Source organism: Peromyscus leucopus, chromosome 5 (genome assembly GCF_004664715.2).
Source record: "Peromyscus leucopus breed LL Stock chromosome 5, UCI_PerLeu_2.1, whole genome shotgun sequence".
Classification (NCBI taxonomy): Eukaryota; Metazoa; Chordata; class Mammalia; order Rodentia; family Cricetidae; genus Peromyscus; species Peromyscus leucopus.
The window spans coordinates 23,715,812-23,739,771 of record NC_051067.1 but is presented as its reverse complement, the minus strand read 5'-3'; the positions used below and the strand labels follow the sequence as shown (position 1 = coordinate 23,739,771).

The window sequence follows — 23,960 nt, the reverse complement described above, 5'->3', positions numbered from 1 at the left end:
TAATAAATATGTGTGTATATGTAGGTTTTACGTGTATGAAACTAAATACTACCATGGATGTACAGACAGAGAAAGAAATATTCACACATAATTTTATACATACATTCACATAGATACTATATAAACTAATATATGTCATCATGTATTTATATTTATACAATGTGCATACTTAAGCTAAAGTAGTGTGTGCATGTGTGAGTGTATGTCTGTTACACATCGCATGCACTCAAGGCCAGGGTGTGAAGGATTTCCTTGCTTCGCTCTCTATGCCCGCATTAGGGGCAAGGACACCAGATTTCTGCAAACCTTTGAGCATCTTCAGGCTGCAATTCCAGAACAGCTGTGTCCTTTCCACAAGGGAGGCTTCCCCTTGTATTCTAATTGGGCATGAAATCTGACTCACCAGCACAAGTTACAGTGGAGCTGGCCAACACAGCAGCTGCCTGTGAAACCCCTCACATAACTCCCATCCATCCGGTGACTGAAGTTGATGTGTGCTGAAACACCCAGCCCTGCTCACCTGTCGGATGCTATGAGGGATTCAAGTCGCCTCGTCTCATCAGGCATCACAAGAAATTGGCTTATTTCACTTGTCCTTATGGCTTCTAAACAGCCAGAAATAGTACAAAGATCCAAATACTTTTTAACTTGGTGATAGACAAGATATTGGCAGTGTAAGGTTACTTTTTAATCCCTAACTTACCATTAGAGATCAAAGAGAAGAATCTAGAAAAGAGCTTGAACTTGAGAGACAGTGATCCATTGAAGAATTTAGAACTGGTGTTATACCGAACCACCTGTGAATGCTAGCATTGAGTTGAATCCCTGCCAGGTGCAAGGCAAGCATTAGTTATTAAAGGCAGATTGTCCCAAGTAGCTAGGTCCAACCTACAGCCTACAGGCCATGTGTCCCATGGATGCAGCCCAACACATTTGTAGATGACAATATCGTATCACCGTGTCAAATAATTGAACACCCCTGCCTGACCTGGAAAATCCCAGGTTTTGGCCTCAGACGGTCTGAGATGAACGCAGTTCAGACAGTTCTTGTGGGGTGATGAGGGCGAAGTTCCTTAGCCTCCTTGACAGCTGGCATTCTCACCTGAAGCTGTGTGGATTTTTAGCACAAGCAATTGCTGTGAGCACACGCAGGGAAGACTCAGTAATACAACCGCTAACACAGCTGCCATGTCTCCACTAAAGACCGCCACAAATAAGTGCACAAGGGGCCGAAACCCGAAAGATTCCCCAAAAAAAATTCAAAAAGGAAACCCCGGGATTAACAAGGCTCCTTCTATGAACTGAAAGGATTTCAGTCCTTAATAATTTGTCACAACATGTAAACCTCACTCCTGCGGACCTCGGGTAAAGAAATCAGATTGTTTCTACTCCAGAATCCTACCAAAGAAATTTTGTTCCCAAGCACAATGACTCTGAGGAAAGGAACTTCAACAGACCTCTCCAGGAATTGGCGAAAATTACTGATTTATATTCTCTCCTGACTCTTATTTAGAGTAAATGTGACTTCGTGACTAAACTTGTCTCAAAACTACTTATCAAATTGGAGATGTCCTCAGAATCTGCATTTGCTCCTAAAAGACACACTGGAGAACAGAGTCCATGGAGGAGACAGATCAGCTGTCCCTGAAAACTAGAAGCACCACAGGGGCCCTGAGAATTCTATAGGTCACACAGAAGGACCTCTCCTATTTTAATCTTGGTCATTGTAATCCTGGAAGCCTTTCTACTGTATCATATCCACAGCTGTGCCTAGACATCATGAGGAAGCCAATAACTCTTGGCACTATAGGGAACTCGGAGAACCCCAGTCTGCTGTCTTCTTTCTAGGTAAAGAAATGGGCACACAGAATGCTTCAGTGATTGCTCAGTCTCACGTGATTGCCTCAGAGCACAGCAAGAGTTTGGGCTCAAGTTTCCTGGTGACCTTGTGGCAAGTGCCTATTTTGAGTTTCCTTTAAAGAGCCCTGGGGCTGAAATGCCTCAGGTTTCCAGTCCTGAGCCATGAGCCTCCTGCAGCTCAGGGCAGGCATGTCAAACCAAACAGGCTCAGGCTGAAACAGGTAGGTAAGGTAACTAACTCTGTGTAGACTCTTATTTGGCACTTCCTCCTACCCACTTAGGGAAGCCAGTTTTACAAGCCCCTTATCACTCCGGCTGTGTGCTATTATAATGACGCTAGAGGAACCCGGAAGTGCTACCGCCATCACTATACTCCCAATACCTTTCCTGACTGCCTTCCTTTCCCTGGACTGTGTACCTTGCAAGGAAAAGCATTTTCCACAAGCAGATGTTTGCCTCAGAGGAGATACTCAACACCTGAACTACCAGGGAAGGTTCCAGACGGTCCAGGGCCAGGTTTTAGCGGCAGAGCTGTGAGGTGGGCCAGTGCCTTCTCTTTGCACCAGTCAGCAGGGCTCTTCACGATTCCCAACCACAGTCTCAGCGGGGCCCCAACAGATATCAAGCCCGGGCCTTCACCATTATCACATTATTCCCCTCCTGCCTAACCCTATTACCACCTCTCTGTCATGAGCTAAGGAGAAAACTGAATTATAATTGATGTAGCCTTCACCTTCCCAAAAGTAGGGCTGATGTTGAGACGACCGATCTCAGAAGATGGAGTCTCAGAGACCCAAGTGTCCGTGTTGGCTTGTATTTTAGATAGGGACTGGAGAGAGGGGGGATATGCCAGGTGGGGGTAAGGTTAATAATTGGTCTAACCCTGCAAGTTCCTGTTTACCACTAATACACAACTAACGTGTAGGATTTCTCACAAATCAATCACACCCCATAACAAAAAAAAAGGACATAATCAACATGATTTCATATGGAAAGATATGAACTAGTTATTACGAAACGTAAAATGACTTCCTGTTTCTAGAATGCTGCCCTTAAAAAGCAAAACAAAGCTTTCTCCACTCTCCACACATATCCACAACAACACCGAGTAGTGTGGCTCCGGTGTCTCTGTGCGATGTCTCCTTCCTACAGCTAGCCCTAGGGAAATTTCTCCTGGTCCTTTGCAGTGAGTTCTCCATAAAATTCCTTGGCCTCTTCACGTCAGTCATTAACAAGCTTCATGAGTGGAGTGGCAGCCCTCCTAAATTAAACACCTTATACTTGAGGCTAATTTTCTGTTTTTTATCACAAGAGTGGCGCAGTATTAGCAGCCTAGCATTTTGTCAGCTCTCTCATTTAGCAAAGCAGCTTCAATTTATTAACAGTGAGGCGCGTGCATGAATCAATATGTTTCATTGGGCCATGTGTCATTTGTTAATCGGATATTGATGAGATTATTGACGCACAGCTAATTAATCTCCAGGCCTGTGCTAGCCTTCATATGTTTCCTTAATTATGTCCTTCATCTTAGTCTGGCAGCCAGAGCACCAGGCCCCGGACCGCAGACAGTGAATGAAGGAAGCTGTCAGAGTGGCCTCTCACACATTTACAATCCCTTGGCAGTGAAATTATTTTCTTAGTTGTAAATAGGTATCAAGGAGATATTTAATAATATTTGGCAGAGGACTGATATTGATTGCTGTGGACTGGTGTCAGATCCTACAGCCACAGGATTCTGCCTTGGAAGGAGACTATTAAGAAAGAAATTGCTTCGTTAGTGTTAAGCAATCACAGAAGTCAGTTGTCATCTGCTCTGTGGAATTTTAAAAATGCTCTACTATGGACATTTTTATATACTCCTGGCTGATTATTTCAGATCATTGTGTTTTGGTTTTCTTTCTTCCCATCCCGTCACCTTTCTGAGACACACACAGCAAATTTATGGGAATAGAAAGAACATCCAGGAAGACACAAACTTCTACGCTTTAAAAATTCATTGAGTCACCGTTACTCATACAATAATAATTCCACTGCCTGGGGATTTAAAGCCATGAACCCAGAAACAACAAAAATCTTCATATTGAAATAGGAATCCACTTCCCCAGGGAATTTAAGTCTTCTCCAAACACAAGGGGAAAGCCTCTAATCTGTCCATTACTCTTGTGACTCATTTACAGGAAACAGTCATTGAATCTATTGGTTCATCTGTAAAATGGGATGACTGTTAGCTGATTTGACTAACAAGCATGTTTTTCCAAGGATCTGTGGGTAGTAGGAGCTAGAATACTTTAGGGATCACCTAGGTGTTAAAAGCATTCCAACACTTATTCCAGATGTGTTTGGGCATGTAGCAGGGCATCATACTACCTTCTTGTATTTCTGTTTTAGACGTTCTGTATGTGTGTACATGTTTGTGTGTGCAAGTGTATGTGTGGGCTTGTATATGTATGTATTGTGGAGGCCAAAGGTCAGCATCAGACGTTTTCCTCTATAACTCTTTAGCTTAGCTTTGGAGACAGGGTCTCTCACTGATCTTGGAACTTAGTGACCTGATTAGACTGAGCAGCAAGCTTGCCGCCACCCTACTGTGCTGGAGTTACATCATCATACTAGGCTTTTATGTGGATATGGGGACTTGAACACAGGCTGTCATGCTGGAACAGTAAGCACTCTCCACATTGAGCCCCCTCCAGAGCTCTGTTATTCTGTTTCTGTTCACTCATTAGTCCCTCACAACAGGTCACATGGCATGCTAAAGGTAAAAGGTAGAGATTTGGTGTCAGGTGATGGACTGTCTTTGGATGCTCCTCCTCACCTCTGGTTTTCTCTTGCCTAAACTTCAAGAGGAGAAATCATCAACACATACTTCCTTCAGCATGTGTTCACATCACATGAAGCGCCATTCCCCAGAAGTGGGATTTTCATAAGGATCCTCTCTTAGAAACCAATAGAGTTCAATGTTTGCAGCATCCTTGTATAGAAAAGAAATGAGGAGCAATTCTCATTGGTTGTCAACTTGACATACCGGGAGGAGGAAAGCTCAGTTGAGGAATTGCCTCCATCAGATTAGTTTATGAACATGTCTGTGGGGCATTTTTCTTGATTGCTGCTTGATATGAGAAGGTCCAGCCTGGGCTACACACACACACACACACACACACACACACACACACACACTTATGCCTATATGCCAATGTAGGGACTTGTTCTTCAAAAAACTAATGATTAAGACCATCCCAGGAATGACTTTGGCTATTTTAATTTACATAATATATGTGGATAAGAATGAAGGGGAGAGAAATCACCAGTAAAGTATTAGTAAGAAAGTTTAGTGTTGTTTTAATTTGATTTTCCCTATGCAAGGTCACTCCAATACTCCTTCCCCTTAAATGCTAATGTTGCCTAAGCTTGATGGCTCTATGATGGTTACTGGTTGTCACCTGGACAAAATCTTGAGTCACAGACTCTAGATGGGCTTCTAGGAATGCCTGTGGGGGATTGTCTTGATTGTGTTTAAGAGGTGGGAAGACCTACCCATTTAGGGTGACATGATTCCCTGGCTGGAATCCTGGATTGTGTAAGTGGAGAGCTGGATCTGAGTAACAGTCACCTCTGCTTTCTGAGTGCGGATGTGACATCACCAGCGACTTCAAGCTCCTGCTGCCTTGACTCCCCACCCTGAGTGACTGCCCCCTCGAACTGTGAGCTGGAATGTGTCCTGATGCTTCATTTGTCAGAGTAGTTCATCACAGCCATAGGAAAAGAAACTGGAGTGACACCCCCTTTGGCTCCCCCTTTTGCTCTGTGTACTTCCCATGAGAGAGTGTTCACATTCTGGCTTCAGACACATCTCTATGTGGGTGACCCGTAAACTTCCATTGACAGAAAAGACTTGCCTGTGCTATTCCACACACTCTTCCATCTTCTAGAAAATGACCATTAAAGTGTGCAGTAACATTGCAAACCTTCTCACCTGTCTTTAAAATTAATCCATCACCATCGCCTGCCTCTTCTTTTAACTCTGCCAGATCCTTCGTTCACTCTTCATGGTCAACACAGAACAGCTCTTCCAGCATTTCCTGCCTAAATTACCAGCAGCCTCATCAGCCCCCATCACACTCCCTACCCTATAAGGGTTCTTGCCCATGTCATAAGTGTTACTCTTGCACTTAAAACACTGTTTATGGCCTTCTGCTCCACTTATGGTAAAAGCCCTAATTCATTTGCATGATACTTTGGTTACTTTCTCACCATTTCCATCTTCAAATGCTCTCTGACATCCGACTGACAGTCTGGATGAACGTCTGAATCATGACTTGAGTTCTTTGCCCTCTGGACACAACTTAATGTCACTTCCCTTGGGTAGTGCTCTGAAACCATCCACCCTTAAGTCCAAGTTCCAATTTCATCCCACACCTATTCTTTTGGGTAATGTTCATGAAGATCCGTTTATTCCTCTAGAACCTTCTTGCTGGCATCCCCCTTGATGGAAATAACTCTCTATCACTATCAGCCACTTGTTGTTCAAACCCAATAAGGTTTTTCAAATATGTAGGCTCTCCCTAAATACATGCCAACTGAAGACTGGTGTGGTGTCACATGCCTGTAATCCCAGCACTGTGGAGGTGGAGGCAGAATGCCACCATGATCTGCACAGTAAACCCTGACTAAAACCAAAATGTGTGGATGGACTTGCTGATTTCCTTATCTCCACCACCCCCCAAACACATGTTCCTTATTTAATCCTATGTTATTTATTGATTGATTGATTGATTTATCTCACAAGTATGTGGAACACAACAGGCCCTCTACCCTCTATATTCCCTTCTGTTGTCCCCTTTCCCATTGGTCTCTTTGTCCTGGACAACTTCATTTCTACTTCCATGTCTTATATGCATACATGTTTTATGTATCTATATAAAATCTAGGGACCACAAATGAAAGAAGGCATATGATATCTGTCTTCAGAGGCTAGCTTAATTTGCTTAATATGATTATCTCCAATTCAATCCATTTTCATGCATATGACATAATTTCATTCTTTCTGGCTGAAAATTAGCATTGTGTACCCATACCATATTTTCTTTATCCATTTATCTGCTGCTAGACAACTAGGTTGGCCCCATAACTTGATATTATGAATTGTATTGTAACAGGCATGTTATAATGTGCAATGCCTCTCTGATGTGTGGACTTGGAGCCCTTTGGGTGGATATTCGGGAGTGGAATAAGTAGGTCATATGGTGGATACAGTTTCTCGTTCTTGACAATCCACCATATTTCCTGCCCAAGCGGCTGGTCCAGTTTACACTTGTACCACATCTTCGTGAGTCCACGCCGTTATTTGTTATCTGTTTCCTAAAGGACTGCCATTCCTGCTGGGATCAGAGGGGGCTGCAATGAAGTTTGAGTTGCAGTTTTGTGACATCTACTTGAACATTTTCCCATGTTTACTGGCTATTTGCACTTCATCCTTTGAAAACTGTCTGCTCACTTAATTGGACCACTTATTTATTGAATTGTTTGATTTCTGTTTAGTTTTTTAGCTCTTTATTTGTTCTAGATATTAATCATTTGTCAGATGTATAGCTGGCAAGGATTTTCTCCTATTCTGTAGACTATCTCTTTATTCAGTTAACTGTTTCTCTTGCTGTACTGAAACTTTTTAAGTTGACACAGTCCATCTATTGATTATTTCATGAGTAACTAAAGTCTTGTTCAGAAAGTCTGAGTAATATACTTAGTTTCTTGATCACAAACAATGCTACTGTCTTACTTCTCTTTCTCCTCATGAGTGATTTGTTAGACTTTTGTCATTGGGACTAATTGTTAAATTTTTATTAATAAGCTGTTCCTCTTGTATATCCAATATTAAAAGTTAAATAACTTTGTGATAAAAATTCATTACATAAATATATAAGTTTGTCAAAAAACAAATATAATAAAAAGATTTGAAAAGTTAAATTATTCAACTTTCCAATTAAACCCAAAGCAAAAGTGGTAAGGGGTTAAAATGCATTACTTCCCAATTATGATGCTATACTTTGTTATTATTTGTGCTGTTGGGAACGTTTCTGTCTACTGTGTCTGAAGTAGTATTCTACCAAGTGGCCTGAAACAGACTAAAGCCACTGAGATATGCTCAGTGGAGATTGTTTGCCTTTTATGAAAGATGATGCCCTGGGGTTCACCCTCAGCATGGGAGGTGGGGAGAAGAGGGGAGGGGAAGGGAAGGGAGGAGAGGGGAGGGGAAGAGAGGAGAAAAGAAACAGACCCGTGGAAATAATATTTATGTCGTAAAAATTAAAGAATGCTACAAATCAGAGTTGTTTGTTCCTCTAGAAGAGTGGATCAGCTGTCTGCTCCACCATGCCAGCTCCATTGATGTGATACTTGATCTGATCCATTTGCCATCTCTCCACCTCCTCTGACTTCCCTGATTAGTCTTCCATATATGTCCAGAAATGAGTTTTCTAAAACACAAATGTGATCAAGCCATTCCTCCAGTTTAAGAAAGGACAGTTGCTCATCACCTGCATGGCTTATAACCCTTCTGCAACCCACAGGGCCTCTGCAGCCTTCTTTCCCCAACTCCTGGCACACACCCAGACTCTGGCTTTCTGCCCTTGCACTTGTAACTTCTTTATTGACTTCTCCCAGTGCTCTTCCTTTATATTCTGAACTCACCTGGCTTCTTCAGGCATCCTGAGCCTTCCTGCCCTGTGCCTCACCCTCACTCTCTTTACTCAGCCACAGAAGCACTTATAATGCTGCAGTATGTGGGGTCTCATGTCTCCCTTCCACTTACTTGATGCTCTTACCGTGGATTAAGGTTAGAGTTCAACAACAACATGAACTACAGAAAGTCTGCAAACTCATGTAAACCAAACAACTCTCAACTGAATCACAACTGGGTCAAGGAAGAAATAAAGAAAAAAATTAAAGACTTCCTAGAATTCAATAAAAATGAATGCACAACATACCAAAACTTATGGAACACAATGAAAGAAGTCCTAAGAGGAAAGTTCATAGTACTAAGTGCTTTCATAAAGAATTTGGAGAAATCTCATACTAGCAACTTAACAGAACACCTTAGAGCTCTAAAACAAAAAGAAGCAAACACACACAAGAGGAGAAGACAGCAAGAAATAATCAAACTGAGGACTGAAATCAATAAAATAGAAACAAGGAGAACAATACAAAGAATCAATAAAACGAAGATTTGGTTCTTTGAGAAAATTAACAACTTAGACAAACCCTTATCCAAACTAACTAAAAGGCAGGGAGAGAATATCCAAACTAGCAAAATCAGAAATGAAAAGGGGGATATAATAACAGATACTGAGAAAATCCAGACAGTCATTAGGTCAGACTTCAAAAAACCTATACTCAACAAAATTGGAAAATCTAAAAGAAATGGACAAATTTCTTGATAGATACCACATACCAAAGTTAGACCAAGATCAGATAAACAACTTAGACATACCAATAACCCCTAAGGAAATAGAAACAGTCATTAAAAGTCTCCCAACCAAGCAAAGCCCAGGGATAGATGGTTTCAGCACAGAATTCTACTAGACCTTCAAAGAGCTAATACCAGTACTTCTCAAATTATTCCACAAAATAGAAACATAAGGAACATTGTCAAATTCTTTTTATGAGGCCACAGTTACCCAGATACTCAAACCACACAAAGACTCAAGAAAGAAAGAGAATTAAAGACCAATCTCCCTCATACTCAATAAAATACTGGCAAACTGAATCCAAGAACACATCAAAAAGATCATCTACCATGATCAAGTGAGCTTCATCCTAGAGATGTGGGGGTGGTTCAACATATGAAAATTTGTCAATGTAATCCACCATATAAAAAAACTAAAAGAAAAAAATCACATGATCATTTCATTAGATGAAAAAGCCTTTGAAAAATCCAACACCCCCTCATGATAAAAGTCTTGGAGAGATCAGGGATACAAGGAACATATCTAAATATAATAAAAGTAATATACAGCAAACTGAAAGCCAATATCTAATTAAATAGAGAGAAGTTCAAAGCAATTCCACTAAAATTAGGAACAAGACATGGCTTTCCATTCTCTCCATATTTATTCAATATAGTACTCAAAGTTCTAGCTAGAGCAGTATGACAATAAAAGGAGATCAAAGGGATACACACTGGAAAAGAAGGAATCAGTGTGTTGCTATTTGCAGATGACATGATAGTTTACATAAGCAACCCCAAAAATTCCACCAGGTGTAAGCAGAAGTTTCTGTCTAGCAAGCCACTCCCAAGTAACCAAGAGGCTTAATATTAATTATAAATGCTCAGCTCATAGCTTAGGCTTGTTACTGTATAACTCTTACATTTTAATTAACCCATATTTCTTATCTACCTTATGCCATGTGGCTCATGGCTTGTTATCTCATTTTCTACATGTCCTGCTTCCTCTCCATCTGCTGGAGTCTCCCTGACTCTGCCCTTCTTCTTCCCATAGTCCTTAGTTTGTTTGTCCCACCTATACTTCCTGCCTGGCTGCCGGCCAGTTAGCTTTTTATTAAACCAATTTGAGTGACAAATCTTTACAGTGTACAAAAAGATTATTCCACAGCAACCAGGGAACTCCTAGAGCTGATAAACACCTTTAGTGAAGTGGCTGGATACAAGGATTAACTAAAAAAAATCAATAGCCCTCTTATACACAAATGATAAAAATGTGTGATTATAGGTCAGCTTTTTCAGAACTCAAGGCAGTTGCTCACTGAAATCCTGAATAGGTATCAATGGTGTGGTGTACATATTTTAATGAATCAAATAATTCTCACAATCAAATTAGCACTACTAGAGCATTCTCTGTTATATTTAGTGTGTAGGGGGATGAAGACAAGCAGAAGCTATTCTCTGAGCATGTGTCTATTATTATTTCCAATCACTACACTGTACATTGAGTCTTCAGAACACATTCATCTTAGAATACTAAGTTTGTACCCTTGACCAATATGTCTCCATTTGATCCCACATTTGAATGAACTGTACTTTGATTTCATAAAGTTTACCATTGAAAACATAAATTCAAAGCCAGATGTCATGACGAAACATCTATAACTCTGCCACTTGTCAGGTAGAGCAAGAGGCTAAGGAAGTTTAAGGTCTAATGAGTCTAAGAGGTCATTTCCCTCACCCACAAAGAAAAGAACAAACTTTCATACCATCACGTTTTCCCAAACATAATTTTAAATTTTCCAAATCATTGTTCTACAACTTAGCATCCCTATTAACAAGGCTAATCCCTCCCTCTGGAAAAAATGTATTTTAACTTAATCTAACATATACCCATTTCAGAATCTTGTCTGTCCAAACTGAGTGGATCCACTACTTGTGTCAACTCAGTGTTGACAACAAATTCAAACAAAGCAACTCTACACTTGTCAACACCAACAAATCCTTCACTTTTTGTAGCTTCTCAGTCAATTTGCACATTGTAGTTAAATCACAGCTAAAATATTCTGTCTATTGATTCATGTTAGAAAAAAATGTATAAGTTCAGTATTATTGATCATAATTATTTATCTTAGCCTAAATTCTTATACCCACCTACTGATATTATTAATAATTTCTTCCTTTCTTTAGAGGCTCAAATTTGGCTCATTTGTGTGTTGTGTCCTTTTTGGTGAGAAAATATAAAGTATGCTGCCACTCTTCCTTTGGGTTACTGAATACTAAGTGCTATACGCAGAGTGTTGTTCTGGTTTGAATGAACAGTGTAGTTAAGTCTCTGTGAAAGTCTTCTCTGACTCCACTGTTGAGCATTGGAAACGAACACACTGTTCGGAAAACACTTTTTCTTCTATTGGTATTTCTTCCAGCAGTCCTACAAATTGTCAGTGATTCACAACATACATGATTCTCTATTTATGCATTAATTAACTTATTTATTTTGAGTCATACTATACAAGCCAAGCTAGACTGGAATCTCCTGAGGAGTCCAGGCTAGACCAAAATGTATTATACAGCCTAGCTACCCTGGTTGCATGGCTGAGGGAAATGATGCCTCCTCCTTCAACAGCAATTAGTTGTCAATAGTTCCTGAGGAAGGGGTAAGGTCTCTGGGGCCTTTCTGCCACCCAGGATGAAAAGGCCCAATTCAGCGTGGTTTTGAACAGATAATCACAGTTGCAGTAAGTCTGTGAAGGCAACAGTTGTGTCATGTCCAGAAGACATCTTTTTGCTGTACATCTGAACATCTCCAATCTCTCCTCCCTGTTTTTCGTGTTGTTCCCTGAGCCTTAGAAGCGGGGTGATATCTTTTATCTCAATCAAGTCATTTACAGTTGAAAGCAGTATTTGAGAGCTTGAAGAGTGTAACTCAGTGGTAGAGCATATTTGTCTAGCACGTGTGGGGTCTGGGTTTGATCACCAGGATCACAAATAAAAATATCTATGGGTGTGTGTGGATATTATGTATGTGTATGTATATGTGTGTGTGTGTTATGTTTGTATTCCGTGTGTATGTTTATGTTTGTGTGGGTTTATATACATTCACGTATGTGTATTTGTGTATTTATATGTTTGTATATGTGTATGTATATATATATATATGTGTGTGTGTGTGTATATAGACGTATATATGAATAGGGGGTGTGTGTGTGTGTGTGTGTGTGTGTGTGTGTGTGTGTGCGTATTGCTGAAACTAAACATTGTGATCAAAAAGCAAGTTGGGGAGGAAAGGGTTTAACACATCGAGATTATATCCCATCATTGGAGAAAGTCAGAATAGGAACTCAAGCAATGATGGAACCTGGACACAGGAGGTGATGCAGAGGCCATGGAGGGTAGCTGCTTTCTGGATTGCTTCCCTTGGCATGCTCAACCTGTTTTCTTATATACCCAGACCACCAGCCCAGAGATAGCACCACCCACCATGGGCTGGGCCCTCCCCATTGATCACTCAACTAAGGGTCATTCCTCTCTGATGACTGTAGCTTGTGTCAAGTTGTAATACAAAACCAGCCAGTACAACTGACCTCTCGTCAACTTGACACACAAATGAATCACCATTAAACCAGAACCCTTCCTTTCTTGTTCAATTCCGAGATCTCACATTAAAATAAAGAATTTTAAAAGTCCCATGGTCTTTACAAATTCAAACACATTAAAACTTCAGTCTCTTTAAAATATTCAATCTCTTTTGAAAGTTCAAGTCTTGCTGGGCAGTGGTGGCACACACCTTTAATCCCAGCACTCAGGAGGCAGAGGCAGGTGGATCTCTGTGAATTTGAGGCCAGCCTGGGCTACAGAGTGAGTTCCAGGAAAGGCACAAAGCTACACAGAGAAACCCTGTTTTGAAAAACCAAAAAATAAAATAAGTTCAAGTGTTTCATCTGTGGGCTTCTTTAAAAATCTAAATTAAATCAGATACCTTTTTCAAGAGGGGAGAACCAGGGTACCATCACGATCTGAACCAAGCAAAACCAAACCCTAACAGTACAAATAACTCAGTGTCCAGTTATCTGGGATTCACTCATGATCCTCCTGACTCCGGCAAAGCTCTTATCAAATCCCTACGTATTTTCTCAAAATGTCTCTTCATTGACAATTTTGTATTTATACAGAAAATAAACCAACTCCTCTTATTGGCTCAGGGGCAGCCATCATAATTGTTATACTTGATGAAGTTTGTCAGGTATCTTCTAATCTTGCCTCTCACTTACTCTCCCCATCCTACAGCTAGCTTCCAAATTAAAAAAAAAAAAATTGATGGCATGAACTAAATCATGATTTCCATATTTGATTCTGCACCCGATGCCTTTGCTTGAATCTCAAGCACATGTGCGTACTTTATTTTAGTCACAGTGTAGTTTATAAGATGGCCAAAACACCCAAGTAAATCCATGTGCTCTTCAGGTATTTTATGTCATCATCATTGTAAGTTTCGTCATCCTCATAAAATATTCAATAAATAGATGATCATGTTACTTTGGTGGATAGGAAGAGTAACTTGAACTGAGTGAATCTGTTGACATTGAGTGGCATGGTGACCGTGGCTGGGTCTCCACAGCACCTGTGTCTCAGATGCTCACCTGGTTACAGCAGCAGCATCCCAGATGATGTCAGCAACTAAGGTGGTTTTACACAACAATAATGCAGTGGTTAGTGGAAATAATTTTTGTGCCTTCGATTGTTTTAAATGAATCAACTGAGCTACAAATAAACAAAATGTAAAAACTTTAGTTGCTCTTCAGTCCTATTAGCTTGGCACTGCCAGAAGGCACCCATGGAGTGCCAGTGAGAGATCATCTGAAGAGAGAAGGGCAGGAGAAAAGATGAGGAACAGGAGAAGGTGAGCTCCTTCCACGGTTCCAGCTTGAACCATTAAGAGTAGGTAGACCAAAACAAATGCCTTCATTCAGATACTCATGCCCGGAAAAAGAATGCAACTACAATTTAAGGTAACTGTCAACATTTTTAAATGATTCATAAAACAGGAAGAGATCATTCCTAGCATCAACATATTGAGCCTACCCATTTTTCCACAGAAAAATAAAAAGTGTATATTTTAGACCCATATGAAAGCCACTGGGACTCAATTCATGCTATTTTCTACCCAGTATGGTGGCTGATACATGTCAGGACCTCAGTAAATAAATGCATTAAGTAAATGCCCCTGCTTCCATTTGCAAGTTGAAGCTCCTAAGCATTTGTACAAGTTGATAAACTCTAAATTTATGCAGCATTTTAAGTACATACAAAAATCAACCTGTCATTTTTAATTTATAGAGGAGAAAAGACCATAAAAGTAAATTCTAGAGTAAGCTAAGAAATCTGATATCAACTCTTGCATACCACACCATAACTGCAGGCCAATCAGATAACATTTTCAAACACCATTATCTCGAACTATTTATTGCTACAAAATCAAATCATCACTTGCTTTTTTACTTGTATCGTTTGGGGTTCTTTTTTTTTTATGGCTTTGTTTAAGAAGACAAGAAAAGAGATTCCTGACCTCTGGGTTTTGTTGTTTTGTTTGGGTTTTTTGTTTGTTTGTTTGTTTTTGTTTTTTAATAATTAGAAGTATTTGGATTTGAATTGAGACTTAAAAACAAAATCTTTTTGTTGTTGTATTTGAAATTCTCATAATTTTAATGGCTTCCAGTTGGCTTCTGAATGGTATAGTTAAACAATATACTTAAGACATCCCCACAGCAAGTTCCCATCCCTCAGTAAGTAGTGTTGGCTCCATCCATATTCCATTGCCCAGTCAGACTTCACAGCCTGGAACCCACTCCTGGGTTATGGAAATAGACATCTTGGTGTAATGAGCTGAATAAACCCCTGGCACACCCATGATCAGTTATTTTTGTTGAAAATTAACAAGTATTCAACCAAACACTTCCCCAGATGCTGTTGCCTCATGGAGAAAACCCAAGGTGTTGCTGCAAGGGATCTGAGTCCTGCCGGCCCTGTGGTTCTGCTTGCATCCCACTCTCCTGCAGTCCTACGGCATAGAGCTCATAAGCCTTTACACAGCACACCAGGGCAGCCAGTGCTATTGTGTTGTGCAATCTCTTTCTGTGCAGGTCGTCCTTCTGAACCAGCACCACTGGTGTGGAGGAGGTGAGCGTGTGCAGAGGCAGGCGCGACAGTTGATAGGCATCACACTCCACCTGGTACTTGCAGCATGGGTCAAACAAACTGCCAGGAGATCCCATAGAGGGTACAGCAGGCCAGGTTCAGCACACCAGCGAGCAGGGAGACGTAGTGGGAGTAATCCAGGGGCAGTGCCAATGGGGTGAAGAGGCAGGCAGTGCCAGCCAACATGGCCATCTTGTGCAGGCAGTTGCCCACAGTGATCCAATGTGCTGTCTCATCTCCAATTCGGGTGGACTCTATCACAATGTACTTGTACGGGGCTTCCAGCGCCTGCTCCAGCTCATACTCAAACTGGTCCTGGGCGTTCTCCCTACTGTAGATCTCATGCACTATGTAGCAATCTGTGGCTGACAGGCTAACCCTCTCTCGGGAGCTACAGGCAGCCCGGACCCAGATGCCTCTTTCCCCTCGCGGTTTTCTTGGAGACTCTCAGCTCGTCGCGGGCTTTTAAAACAAAATCTTGATAGCATTTTATGCAGCTGGTGATTTCATACATACACGAGAACCTCCACAACATGTAAGATGCAAGACGGGAAAAGGGTGATGAGCTCCTCTGACGACAGAAAAAGTATCAACTCGGTTTTTTTTGGTGCCCATTTTCAGTTCCCATTTGTGGTCAAAGACATCACCATGGGTCATCGTGAGGAGCTGACTCATAAGACGTCTTACTTTGGTCACGAAAGCTTCAACTTCATCTAACTTTATAAGGACCTTATATCCTCTGAAGGCTTTATTAGGGACATAGGGCAGAAACAGTTCACCCATTTGGTGAAGAAGCAATGGTAGATATCAGATGACCAGCTCACATCATGGAACCAAAACAACAGAAGCTTAAAGAGTGGACATCTCTTCCTCTGAGCTTAACCCATTTTCCCTTCGACTCTATTTATAGCTAAGTGTCATATTGACAAGGTCTTCTAGGACAAATATGAAATTCCCAACAGGAGGATAAAATAACATGAAGGATGTCGTAAAAGGTCATAAGAAATCATACTATTAACTACCAAAAACTGTAATACACATAAGTCTGTGTATAAATAAGCATATACAGTTTAAACGACCTTTTCTCATCCAAGTTGACAATGGCGCCTTCAAGAGCCAAAGACCACCTAACAAATTGCCCAACACCAGGCATGAGATCTCTTTTGGGCTACTGTTCATGGTTGTCCAAGAGACTCCTCAAACACTCTGACTATTGCTATTGCCCTTGGTTGCCCCCTTAGGTGGGAAGGCAAGTCCTTATTACTGAAGATACCATGTACTTCAGACACAGAGACCAGAGGCCCCTGAGCTGGATATGACCTAAATGCCTTCTTCCTAAGGACTAGTTTGCATGCTACCAGAGGCACCATGCAAGTTTCCAAAGGAAGGAAACAACCAACAGTCCTACCCAGTTATGATGCTCACGGACCACAGTGACCAGCATGGTATGATAGTCCAAAGGTACAATATTAGCACACGTAACTTGGCACTAACCAACAGCTCTCTAATTAGACCTAAAACCAACTCAACAAGAGGGAAATCATGTCTGGGTCCTGGAAACCTATCCAACTATCCAGGGCTAGGGAAGCCATAAATCTTGGAGGAGGCTCTACAACCACCACTTCACTACACCAGCGTATTTCCTAATTACATTCTAAATATTTGTCCTTATACTTAGAGATAAGTGTAGTCCTCACCCCCTTGTCAAAGAAACTTCTCTTTGCAATAGATGGACACCATTACGGAAAACCACAGCCCATCAAAATGCAGACATACATATGTATATATGCATATATAATATATATGTATATATAGAGAGAGATACATATATATGCATGTAACAATTAATGGAAAAGGAGGCTATGGATTTGAACATGAGCAAGAAGTAGTATATGGAGGTTTTGGAAGGGAAAGGGGAAAATCATGAAATTATAACCTCACAAATAAAAGAAATTTTTTAAAAAAGAAATTTTAAAAAGTTGAGAAGAAAATGTGAACATGGGCATCTCGAGAGGACAAACAGAGTTGTTTATAAATAGTCTTCTGACGGGGTGGAAATCCCACCTTGGGAAGAGAAAACCAGAATAATTCCATTGCTGGCTGCATTTGGGGACTTTTAAGCACTTAACGATATAGGAAGGCAAGGAAAACATGAATGACCTGGATGAGACGGGTTCACTTAATGAATCTGGACAGGCTGCATTTCCTCCAAGCATTCCATTAGCCATGTTTTGTCCCTTGGCTTATGTAAAAATATCGTATTATATAAGTGCCTGCGTTTGGACATGCAGATAATTAAAATAGAGGTTTAATGACCATTTGGCTTTACAAAGTTATGACATTTCCTATACAAAGTCAAGAGCTTATTTCCTCTCTAATTCATTTGATAACTTGCCTGGATGGTAACATGAGTTGTGTGTTTTAAGATATTATTTGTTTAGCCTAGGGGTAATGTAAATTCTAAAATGTAAAAGCTACAACTCTAACGATCTGTATAATAACACTCTGTATTTATCCAGAGCCAACTTAATGCCCTTTCTATTTTGTGTTCTCTGTACTTTTGACTAGAGCATTGGGGAAAAATATTCAAAGACGAGACCTCCAACGAGCAATTTTATGTACACAATATCTGCTACCAGCTCCATCCAAGTGTCTTTCCCCCTGCACACTACCAAATCCATCCTGTATACTCACCATTGGAAAGGAGTTTTCTATTTTACATTTTCTTAATTCTAATTAAACAAATCTTAATCTTGACTTTAATGGCCACAATTATGATACTTCATTATGTTAAATGTTAGTTGCAACATAAGAATAAATTGTATAAACAGTTTAGCTGCAGTCGCATGGCGTCTGAGTGTACATTACTCATTAACAAGATGTGGGTAGCAGCAATTATAACATTTCCTCCTAATGTCCCCATTTATTGAGTCACAGCGGCAAGCCCCCTTTCACATAGCTCTCTGATTGACGATAGAGCTTTTGTGCTGGTAGTAAAACAGGCACTGTAACCCGCTGTGTGCCTCCAACTCAGATCGATGAAAGTACACATTAGCTCTTAGCCTCACAGGCCGGAGTTCTTGAAGGTCAAAATAGCCATCAGCATCACTGTAGGGTATAAAAATCATTTCACAAACTGTGAACAAAAACAACACAACTTGCTTTGCAGTGTGATTATTGTTTATAGATACAGCAAGCCAAGAATTAAAGCATAGCCTTGGGGCAGCGCAATTATTTACAGCTGAAGACTCATATCGTTATTAGCATGCTCCTAATTGCTTGAAGTTATATCAATGTTAGTTGATTTAACACATTTTTTATAACATGCATGGAAATTGGGTCCTCTGCATATGGAGTGTCAGTTTAACTGGTAGATGGTTCTTTAATTTATCAAAGTTCTTTTTTTTTTCCTTCTAATTGTTCTGTTTTGGTTTGGTTTGGTTTTCCTGTTTTGAGGGGAGACTTTCCCTTAGCTGTAAGCAGGGAGAGTTGAATCTGGGCTTTAGTTTATATGCTGTCTTTTAACACTAACAACACCATGATTGTTTGGGGCTTTTTTCTTCATTAAAAATTGAGTCCATAAATGCACAGCAGTATCTTCAGTTAGTGAACCACACTTTCCTCTGTGTGGTCTGGCTTCTTTTTTTTCCCCTATGTACTGATCTTGAAGTTTTTTTCAACGTTAAGAGCAGAACCATGCAGGAAATGGAGATCTTTAGTCATGCTAAGTTGAGGCTTCCATCTCCTGATCAATGCATTGGGCCCTTTAAATACACACAAGGAAGACAGAGTTGCAGAAGTCCTGCAGTACAGATCGGGCCTGACCATGGTGTGGGAGAAGAGAAAGGCAAGGGTGGCATTTGGGACTTGCAAGGCCAAAATGAGTTCTTCCTCTTTTTCATGGTGCTCTTTACCTGGATATGATTTCTTCTTCTTCTCCTTCTTTTGTAGTTTCTTTTCTACTCTACGTACAGGTGGCGACACTTCTACACTTGCTTCAAAACAGGTGGGCTCCTACTAACGGGCCCGACCTGAAGGCTTTCGAGACCAGAAAAGAAGCTTCGAGAACACAATGTACAGTTTCTACTATGCACTGTGTCTAAGGAAAATTCAGCCCTGACCCATTAAGCTAAATGCTCACATTGACAACAGTTAGTTGCAGCTGGGAAACTGAAAAAAAACTAATTCCAGAACAAACTGAGACAGAGTAAAGACATAAAATAATAATAATAATAATAATAATAATAATAATAATAATAACAACAACAACAACCCCTGAAGAACAGTCCCCAGTATCAGACTCTTCCCTCTGCAGACAGACTTTGAAAAGTTCCAATAACTGCGGGTTTAAACCCAACCCCACGACTGGTTTCTTTCTCATTTCCTTTCACAATGCATGGTCCTCCATGATATTATGATAAGAAGGCTGAGAAAATATAAATGTTTATAAAAATACTTCCCAAAGGGAAATATCAATTTAATGGCTAATGTATGTTTTCACAAAGTTGATCACCACTTGCAGATAGCAAAGTCTCTGAGCTTATCTGAGACAATCACTAATGGGGCTTATTGTTTACAGGTATGTGAAAACAGATCCCACGAGCCCTGATCTTGGCCACAGAGGTTCCCCCAGAGATCTTATGAAATTTAAGCTGCAATTGTCAACCTGTTAGAAGTCACCACGTTACTTAACACTTGTGATCTTATCGAAGAGACATCTGGTAGAAATCTTTTCTGCCGTCCGTGGACAATTCTGTTTCATCAAAGGGAATAACGTGTTAACCATTCTCTCTACTTTTCGGAGGACATAGAAGACGTTTAAGTCGGATTTTAGATTAATTTGTTTTAGACTGCCTTGCAATAAATTACAGATTCTGCAACTGTCCTGGTAGATTGCTTCTGGAAGCTCAGCCTGCTGCAATTCCGGCGTCCCTTGCACACCATCTTGTGAAAATGGAAAGAAGATGAGAGGTTGGAAAAAGTCCTTGTCACTGTGGGTAGCATGGGATGGCAGAGCTGTTTCCTCCAGAGAGTGAGTGACATCTTAAGTAGAAGAGGCTGTATCAGACGCATCAGGTAATTTTACATTGAGGTTTCTTTTTTTTTTTTTTAAGTTTACCTTGTTTTGTATATAGTATATAATAGTTTTGTTCTGTCTATATTCTAGAAGACAGAACAATCAAAATGAATTAGATGGAGAAAGCCAAGGAGAGCAGATTAGTTTGTCACTAAAACACTTAAGACTCTTCTCAGATAGGATCACACATTCACACACTGGCCGACTCCCCTCTTGCTGTAGCTCACAGGCTTCACTTTACTACTGGGATTATTTTCAGGACCCGGCTCCATGGGGTGAATTACAAATCTCAACTTTCACCTTCAGATTTGGGTTAAGCAATTGCTTTTCTTGTGCCGCTGACTGGAGTTGATTCCTACTGGGTGCAAACATAGGCATTGGTTCTCATGATACAGTAGTTAGAAGTTCCCTAACTCCATCATCCACAAGGCTTCACTCCTCCGCAGAAACAGTGAGTGAGGAAAATGGCACTCCAGCAACCGTTCAACTGTTAGCTCTGAGGGATAAAGAGAGGCTGTTTTGAAAGTTCCCATCTTCCAGGGGTGCCTTAGATGGAAACAAAAATATACCTGTGGTCCACTGCATGCAATCAAATACTTAAGATCCGTGAAATAAATATTTACTTTTTAAACCGTCAAAAGAGCTCTCCTCAGTTCCTGGCTGCCATGTATTTAGGGTTCTGCCCTTCCTTCCCAGGCTCCTCTTCTCCTCCATCTCAGCTCCCTTTCCAGGAACCTTGAGTCCAGGGCAGAAGGGAGGGGGAAGGGCAGCTGAGCAGGGTGGGAACAAGTCTTGGGTTCTCACAGGTTACAACATCTGCTGGGCGGATAACATCTGCAGATAATGACAGGGCAGGGGTGAGGGGTGGAAAGGCCAGGCTGTAGAAGAGATGGGTGTGGGGGGAGGAGGGAGCTGTTGCAGGAATTCTGACACCTCCACCGCTCCCTCCCTCTGAGCCTCTCCTTGGCAGCCGCAGGGTGCATTTGAAGGTGTATTTTTCTGTTACTCTCCTCATTACTTCATTTCATTTTGTTTATGCGCTTTCTTTCATACTGGGGCTAACATTGTTTTCTTTAGCTTTGCTTCTTTTTCTAATGCCCTGACAATTTCATACATAGATATTCGTAATGCATATTGGTCACTTTCTCCTCCCCCTCTTCCTTTCTAATCCTCCTACTCCTGTGGAACCCCGTTTTCTTCCCAACAGCCCCCTCTCACTTTCTTGTTTTGTTGGGAAGGTTATTTTGTGACCCACTAACTTGAATTAGCGTTACTAATTACTAATAACGCCTGTGCATGAGCAGGAATGGGAGACTGTTGCCTGGAACATGGGCAGCTTTCCCATTAACTGATAGACCACGCGAAGGCTCAGGCCCTCCCTGAGATTCTCTTTCATTCACAGAACAAAACAGATAGTGTTTGCAATGACTAGAAGCTGGGTTGGTGACTCCCAATGTCACCCACACACAGTACCTTCAGCATATTTGCCCTGCTGCCCTAGCTAGAGCGGGTACTGGGGTGAAAGAGGCCTCTGCAGTCCCTTGAGAGCCACAGATAGCAATGTTGAACGGGCAGCCGGCAGCTCAGGCTGGAATGCTCTGAGCATCATGCATTCACCGGTATGGAGGAACAAGGAGGTGCCTACTGTCTATTCCGAATGGACTCCTCAAGCCCCCCAGCCCTGCCAAGCAAGCTTCAAAGTGTGGTCAAAAATCGAGGAGGATTAAGGCAAAAAATAGATCAACCCTGAGCCACACAGCACACAGAATTAAACCACCACATAGTCTCTCCTTCCTCCTGTTCCTCTCCTCCCTCCTCTTCCCCTCCCCCTCTCTCTCCTCCCTTCTCTCTGTTCCTCTCCCTCCCTGTCTCTCCTGTGTGTGTGTGTGTGTGTGTATGTGTGTGTGTGTGTGTGTGTGTGTCCCTCTCCTTCTCTCTCTCCCTCTCCCCCTCTCTTTCCCTGCTAAATATGCAACTATTTCAGCCACAGGCCTATCAGATCCTCCCAGGTACATCTCATTTCTATCATGGACTTGAACCATGGAGAGGGAACAATGGCAGACAAACTGACCCAGCTCCACAGAGGCATGGCATAAAACCGCACCTGCCATTTCAGAAATCCTGTTTCGCACACGTCCCAAGGCAGGGTTCATAAGCACATGAGGGAAAGCCAGCTTCCTCAGCAGTAACCGCCAACTAATTCAGACAGTAGCAGACACTTTCTCCATCAAATAACTATTTAAAGTTTAATGATGATTTCAGCCTTTCCGTTGCTGTGACAAAATCAGAGTCAGTCAACGTAAAGGAGAAAGACGCAGTTGGCTTGAGGCGTCGAAGGTTTGAATCATGGTTGTTCAGCCTCAGCCCTGTTGACTCAGGGTAAGAAGGGGAAAACATCATGGCAGAAAGCGCACCATGAAGGAAGGCTGCGCAAGAAGTTCTTTATGAAGTGAGTAGGGTATGAAGGTTCTGGGGGCAAGAAATATCCTCCCAAAGTGCACCCCAGTCAGTTTCCTACTTCCTACAACCCCCTCCAAACAGCCCATTCAGGCTTCATGCATTGCCGAGGTCAGCCCCCTCCTGAGCCAATCATCTCTCAATAGCGCCACCTAGGCACCAACCTTCAACTCAGGAGCCTCTGTGGCCTACACTTCACATCTCAAGCCTAACAGTTGGATGGGCCCAGCACCCACACTGTGGGGGAATCTAAGGCATTGGCTAATGACAATAAGAAGCATCAAGAAGCTTTGGCCTCAGCAGCCTGGGTTCCCATCACTGAGCAGCCCTGAGCAATTTCCTTACTGTCTGGGTACCTCAGTCTTCTCAACATTCTACTCCCCAGAGCCACAGTGAGGAACAAACAGAAACACAAGGGAACTGTTAACCTGCAAGACTGTCGTTCAAACCCACTGGTCTATTAACAAGGTCACACATTTTCCTACCATCCCATCCCTGAATTCCCAAACACAGTTCAAATCTTTTCAAGGTTATAGCCATGTCAAAGTGTCACGTGAGCCAGGAAGATGGCTCAGCGGGTGTCCCTGCCAAGACTGGCAGTCTGAGTTTGATCCCCAGGACTCACAAAAAGACAGAGCTAGGTCCAGCAAGCTGCCCTCTGACTTCTACAGACATATGGTGACTGGTGACATGTGTGTCCCCACACCCACACTCACAAATAATAAGGAAATGGGGTTTTTAAAACTTCAAAATGTGTCAAGGGCTATGACCAAAGATGACAAGAAGATTCACATTTAGCAACTTAAGGTCATTGAGATTCTGGGTGCGACCATAACTCACACACAAAGGAAGTATTTGCTCTTGTTGCTAAGCAATGAGTATAATATCAAGTTTATTCCATAATAGGCCAATTAAGAAAAGGGCAAGTAAAAG

General features: G+C 41.5%; 1 pseudogene; it reads right to left on the bottom strand.

Moving 5' to 3' along the window:
* Nucleotides 1-15,270: 15,270 nt before the first annotated feature.
* Nucleotides 15,271-16,007, bottom strand: LOC114681875 (annotated as a pseudogene).
* Nucleotides 16,008-23,960: the final 7,953 nt, after the last annotated feature.